Below are 8,045 nucleotides of genomic sequence, written 5' to 3' on the forward strand. Positions count from 1 at the left end.
CCCACTCACTCACTCACTCACCCACTAACACATTCACTCACACACTAACACACTCACACACCAATACACTCACTCACATACCAACACACTAACATACTCACACACTCACATACCAACACACTCACACACACACTCACTCACTAACACACATACACTCACACACACACTAACACACACTCACACACTGACACACTCACACACCAACACACTCACTCAAATACCAACGCACTCACACACTAACACACTCACCTACTCACCCACTCACTCACCCACCTACTCACCCACTCACTCACCCACTCACCCACTCACTCACCCACTCACCGACCTACTCACTCACCCACCAACCCACTCACCCACCCACTCACCCACCCACTCACCCACTCACTCACCCACTCACTCACTCAACAACAACCGCCATTCGCCACTAAGTGGCGGTGACGTCACCACGACGCTTGTGCCAGGCCATGTGCACCTTGAGGCCACGTGAAGTGTCGAACGCCCGCCGGCAGGAGGTCACGGGGCAGACCCAGGTGCCACGGGTCGACTGACTGAGATGACTGGCTGATGCACCACCTGTACCCCCTACAGTGCCAACCTGCTGTGCTTTAGCCACCTAACGCTCCGCTCGTTGTTGTGAGCGTCGCTCCTCCGCCCTCCGTTGTTGTTGGAGGGCGAATGGCTCCAACTGCCCAGTAGCGTCCTTCACGAGCCTCCTCCACAGAGGCCGATCTTGACACCGCTGGTACCAGTCATCGGCAAGTCCACTCAGCTCCACGTCCCCCTGTACCACATCACTCCATCTCTTCTCTAGCCCGTGCCGCGCCTGTTTAGCCCCCTCGATCCGGCCGAACAAAAGCTGTTTCGGCATGCGGTGGCTGGGCATGCGGGCTACATGACCCAGCCAACGCAGCCTAGCCTGCCGGAGGAGCTCACCGATGGGACCTTGCCCAGATCTTTCGGGGATTTGTGAGCTCCTCACACAATCCAGCCTGGTTAAACCCAGGATGGATCGTAGGCAGGCCAGCCTAAATGTTTCCACGCATTTAAATGTTTCCACACAGCGTTACGCAACCGATTAAAAGATATTGCCGCTCGACTGATTCGGAGTGAGACCTCTGCTGTTAAACTGGAGCCGGTCATAAGCACACTGCCCAGGTATGGGAAACTCTCCACTCTCTCCACAACTGCCCCATTACCGATTAGGAGTTGTGGGGGTGGAGTGTCCGATGGTACAAAATACCCAGGCAGGTGCTGAGTTTTGGTGGGGCTGATGGTAAGGCCCAAATTCTTAGTGGCACGCTCCAGTCTCAGCAGCAGCGTCTACAACTCCTCCTCTGAATGAGCAGCTATTACCAAATCATCGGCATACATAACGTGGTTGAGCAATAGGGAACCATCCCTTGACCGCACCCGGGCATCGATCAGCCTCCCATTATATCTGTACCAAATGGAGATTCCCCCGGTACAGCTATTGAAGGCTTCACGAACTACGTGGTCAAAATAGATGCTAAATAATGTGGGAGCCAGAGGACATCCCTGTCGCACCCCAAGGTGTACAGGGAATGGCTCTGACTCCCGGCCACGTAGTTTTACCCGGGCCCGCTCACCATCATGAAGGTCCTTAATGATCGTGAGCAGAGGGTCAGGGACTCCGAAAGCACGAAAAACAACCCAGAACCCAGGCCTATTGATGGTATCATAGGCCTTGATCAGGTCAATAAAGCAGAGATGCAGGTCTTCTTCTTTGGTTCTTTCGGTAAAGTCACGTAGAATGAGAATAAAATAATAAATTGATAAAATAAAATAACACAATAATATTTTATCAATTTATTATTTTATTCTCATTCTACGTGACTTTACCGAAAGAACCAAAGAAGATGAATCATTGCAGTCACGAAAGCTTTAAATCGAAAGATGCAGGTCTTGTTGGAATTCCCTACACCTCTGATGTAGCAGACGGACAGAAAATATGGCATCTGTGCAGGACCGCCCCTTCCTGAAACCGCATTGGGGCTCCGCAAGCCTCTCCTCAGCGTGCCTGGCAAGGCGATGTTGAATAATCCTTGCCAGGACCTTTTCCGGCACACTGAAGAGTGAGATGCCCCTGTAGTTGTTACAGTCTGTGCGGTCCCCCTTCTTAAAGAGGGGGACCACCAGGGCATCCTTCCAATCCTGCGGAACCCGTCCAGTGATCCAGACTGTTGTTATGATGTCATATAGGGCAGTCTGTGCACAAACGCCACCCTCCCTCAGCATTTCGCCTGGGAGATCATCTCTGCCTGGTGCCTTTCCTGGTCTCAGACTCAGGATCGCCTTCAGTACTTCCTCAACAGATGGCACCTCAGCCAGCCACTCACAGGGGGTGACTTCTTCCTCCAATATTTGAGACACCGCAGCAGTTACGCACACACACGGTTACACCGCTACACTATCGCCCTTTAACACACACACAGTTACACACGCACAGTCACACACACACATAGGTACACACACATAGGTACACACACAGTTACACACACAGTTACACACGCACAGGTACACACACACAGTTACACACACAGTTGCACACACACAGTCACACACACACATAGGTACACAAAGACAGTTACACATACATACACACACTCACATGCACACTTTCATACATACAACAAAGACAAAGATCCCCCATATAGCCTTAACAGACTGTAGGGGCAAGTGCTGTTAGCGAGCACCTATGAAGGCCGGAACGGTACACGAGGGGGTGGGTGGCCAGCACCACGCCCGACCGCCTTTCATACATACACACACAATCTCACATGCACACTTACATACACACACACACTGAGATACACACTCACATACACACACACTCACATATATACACACACTCACATGCACACTTAAATACATACACACACATAGAAACACACTCAGACACACTTAGATACACACTCACGTACACACACACACACTTAGATACACACTCACACACACACACTTACACACACACTTAGATACATACTCACATACATTCACACACACACTTAGAGACACACTCACACACACACACTTACACACACCCTTAGATACACACTCACACAGACACACTTAGATACACACTCAGACACACACACTTACACACACACTTAGATACACACTCACACACACATACACACACACTTAGATACACACACATACATACACACACACACTTAGATACACACTCACATACACACACTCACATACACACACACATACACCCACTCTCACATACTCACACTGCTCACGAGGGGGTGATGTGACCAGGACCACGCCCAGACACCAAGATAAAGACAAAGATCCCCCGTATATACTCGGTAGGATATTAGGGCAAGTGCTGTTAGCGAGCACAGTACTCACATACCAAGACACACACACCAACACACACACTAACACACACACACACCAACACACACACACACTAACACACTCACTCATACACACACTAACACACTCACACACCAATACACTCACGTACCAATATTCATACTCACTCACCAACACACACACACACATACTAACACACTCACATACCAACACACTCACACACTCACATAAATACACACACACTCACACACTAGCATACACATACACTAACACACTCACACACTAACACACTCACTCACACACTCACACACTAACACACTCACTCATACACCAACACACTCACACACCAATACACTCACTCACATACCAACACACTAACACACTCCCACACCCAAATATCAACACATTCACACACACACTCACACACTAACACACACACACTCACACACTAACACACACACTCAAATACTGACACACTCACCAACACACTCACTCAAATACCAACACACTCACACACTAACACACTCACTCACACACTCACACACTAACACACTAACACACTCACACACCAATACACTCACTCACATACCAACACACTAACATACTCACATACGAACACACTCACACACACACTCACTCACTAACACACATACACTCACACACACACTAACACACACTCACACACTGACACACTCACACACCAACACACTCACTCAAATACCAACGCACTCACACACTAACACACTCACTCACACACCAACACACACTAACACACAACAATCACAAACTAACACACTCACTCACATACACACTCACTCACATACACATACACACTCACTCACACACCAACACACTCACATACCAACACACGCTAACACACACACTCACACACCAACACACTCACATACCAATACACTCACTCACATACCAACACACTAACACACTCACACACTCACATACCAACACACTCACACAGACACTCACACAATAACACACACTCACACACTAACACACTCACACACCAACACACATACATACACACACATTCACGCACCAACACACACACGCATTCACATATCCGCTGATTCAGGGTTTGCAAGCCCGCTGCCAGCAATGTTGAATCTCGCTGTGATTCAAAAAAAACGAAACGCCTCTGCCACCTCCTCCTCCAGCTCCCAACAGAGCCCCACAGAAACACTCCTCCACGTCCTAACAGAGCCCCACAGAAACACTCCTACAGCTCCCAACAGAGCCCCACAGAAACACTCCTCCAGCTGCCAACAGAGCCCTACAGAAACACTCCTCCAGCTGCCAACAGAGCCCCACAGAAACACTCCTCCAGCTGCTAACAGAGCCTCACACAAACACTCCTCCAGCTCCCAACAGAGCCCTACAGAAACACTCCTCCAGCTGCCAACAGAGCCCCACAGAAACACTCCTCCAGCTGCTAACAGAGCCCCACACAAACACTCCTCCAGCTGCCAACAAAGCCCCACAGAAACACTCTTCCAGCTCCCAACAAAGCCCCACAAAAACACTCCTCCAGCTCCCAACAGAGCCCCACAGAAACACTCCTCCAGCTCCCAACAGAGCCCCACAGAAACACTCCTCCAGCTCCCAACAAAGCCCCACAGAAACACTCCTCCAGCTGCCAACAGAGCCCCACAGAAACACTCCTCCAGCTGCCAACAGAGCCCCACAGAAACACTCCTCCAGCTCCCAACAAAGCCACAGAAAAACACTCCTCCAGCTCCCAACAAAGCCCCACAGAAACACTCCTCTAGCTGTTAACAGAGCCCCACAGAAACACTCCTCCAGCTCCCAACAGAGCCCCACAAAAACACTCCTCTAGCTGCTAACAGAGCCCAACAGAAACACTCCTCCAGCTCCCAACAAAGCCCCAGAGAAACACTCCTCCAGCTCCAAACAGAGCCCCACAGAAACACTCCTCCAGCTCCAAACAGAGCCCTACAGAAACACTCATCCAGCTGCCAACAGAGCCCCATAGAAACACTCCTCCAGCTGCCAACAGAGCTCCACAGAAACACTCCTCCAGATCCCAACAGAGCCCCACAGACACACTCCTCCAGCTCCTAACAGAGCCCCACAGAAACACTCCTCCAGCTCCCAACAAAGCCCCAGAGAAACACTCGTCCAGCTCCCAACAGAGCCCCACAGAAACACTCCTCCAGCTCCCAACAGAGCCCCACAGAAACACTCCTTCTGCTCCTAACAGAGCCCCACAGAAACACTCCTCCAGCTCCCAACAAAGCCCCAGAGAAACACTCCTCCAGCTCCCAACAGAGCCCCACAGAAACACTCCTCCAGCTACCAACAGAGCCCCACAGAAACACTCCTCCAGCTCCCAACAGAGCCCCACAGAAACACTCCTCCAACTCCCAACAGAGCCCCACAGAAACACTCTTCCAGCTCCCAACAGAGCCCCACAGAAACACTCCTCCAGCTGCCAACATAGCCTAACAGAAACACTCCTCCAGCTGCTAACAGAGCCCCTCAGAAACACTCCTCCAGCTCCCAACAAAGCCCCACAGAAACACTCCTCCAGCTGCTAACAGAGCCCCACAGAAACACTCCTCCAGCTGCCAACAGAGCCCTACAGAAACACTCCTCCAGCTGCCAACAGAGCCCTACAGAAACACTCCTCCAGCTGCTAACAGAGCCCCACAGAAACACTCCTCCAGCTGCTAACAAAGCCCCACATAAACACTCCTCCAGCTGCCAACAGAGCCCCACAGAAACACTCCTCCAGCTCCCAACAAAGCCCCACAGAAACACTCCTCCAGCTGCTAACAAAGCCCCACAGAAACACTCCTCCAGCTGCTAACAGAGCCCCACAGAAACACTCCTCCAGCTCCCAACAGAGCCCCGCAGAAACACTCCTCCAGCTGCTAACAGAGCCCCACAGAAACACTCCTCGTGCTCCCAACAGAGCCCCACAGAAACACTCCTCCCGCTCCTAACAGAGCCCCACAGAAACACTCCTCCAGCTGCCAACAGAGACCCACAGAAACACTCCTCCAGTTGCCAACACAGCCCCACAGAAACACTCCTCCAACTGCTAACAGAGCCCCACAGAAACACTCCTCCAGCTGCCAACAGAGCCCCACAGAAACACTCCTCCAGCTGCCAACAGAGCCCCACAGAAACACTCCTCCAGCCTGCCAACAGAGCCCCACAGAAACACTCCTCCAGCTCCCAACAGAGCCTCACAGAAACACTCCTCCAGCTGCCAACAGAGCCCCACAGAAACACTCCTCCAGCTCCCAACAGAGCCCCACAGAAACACTCCTCCAGATGCCAACAGAGCCCCACAACAGAGTGTCTGAGTGCGAGTGGTGAGGAGGAGCGGTGGTGCAGCGGTTAGCGCTGCGCTGGGGTCCTCCCCCTAGGTTGACTCAGCCTCGAATGAGTTACCTGATGCTGTGGGGTGTGGCGGTAAACATCGCCACTAGGAGAGACAAAGGCGGCCGGGTGTGGTGCTGGCCACCCACCCTCTCGTGTGCCGTAGTTGCTCGCTAACAGCACCTTGCCCCAACAGCCCGTTAGAGGCTACACGGGGGATCTTTGTCTTTGGTGGGGAGGCAGTCGCCCTCCAACAATAACGGAGGGCAGAGGAGCGACGCTCACAACAACGGGCGGAGCGCCGGGCGGATAAAACGCAGCATCATCTCAGTCAGCCAACCCGTGGCACCTGTTGGGTCTGTCCCGTGACCTCCTGCACCTAGCCTGGCACAGTAGAGGGGGTTCAGCTGGTGGTGCATCTACCAGTGGTCATCTCAGTCAGCCAACCCGTGGCACCTGGCTGGGTCTGTCACGTGACATCCTGCACCTAGCCTGGCACAGTAGAGGGGGTACAGCTGGTGGTGCATCTACCGCTCATCTCAGTCAGCCGACCCGTGGCACCTGGCTGGGTCTGCCCCGAGACCTCCTGCACCTAGCCTGGCACAGTAGGGGGGTACAGCTGGTAGTGCATCAGCCACTCATCTCAGTCGACCCGTGGCACCTGGCTGGGTCTGTCCCGTGACCTCCTGCACCTAGCCTGGCACAGTGGGGGGGGTACAGCTGGTGGTGAATCTACCACTCATCTCAGCCAACCCATGGCACCTGCAGGGTCTGCCCCGTGACCTCCTGCACCTAGCCTGGTACAGTAGGGGGGGTACAGCTGGTGGTGCATCTACCGCTCATCTCAGTCAGCCGACCCGTGGCACCTGGCTGGGTCTGTCCCGTGACCTCCTCCTGTCTCTCAGCGAGCCTTCAGGCACTTCACGTGATGGCCTCAAAGTTGTGCACCTAGCCTGGCACAGGCGCCGCGGTAAACGTCATCGTCGCTTCGTGGCGAATGGCCGGGGCGTAGGTGGGGGAGCGGTGGCGCAGTGGTTAGCGCGCCTAGCTCGACTCGGTCTCAAATGAGTACCTGGCGTGGAGGCGTGTGGTCGACATCGCCACTGGGGAGACAAAGGCGGCCGGGCGTGGCGCTGGCCACCCACCCGCTTCGTGTGCAACGGTGCCGGCCTTCGTAGGCGCTCGCAAACATCACGTGCCCCGACAATCTGTTAAGTCTATAGGGAGATCGTTGTCTGCGTGGAGTTTATCTGTTCTCCAGCTGACGAACAATGTCCATCGACCAACACTGCCCCGAGTCTAACATTGCTCAGAGATTAACATTGCTCATAGAT

The sequence above is a fragment of the Petromyzon marinus genome, chromosome 69 (genome assembly GCF_048934315.1).
Source record: "Petromyzon marinus isolate PM22_M1 ecotype Great Lakes invasive population chromosome 69, UKy_Petmar_22M1.pri1.0, whole genome shotgun sequence".
NCBI lineage: Eukaryota > Metazoa > Chordata > Hyperoartia > Petromyzontiformes > Petromyzontidae > Petromyzon > Petromyzon marinus.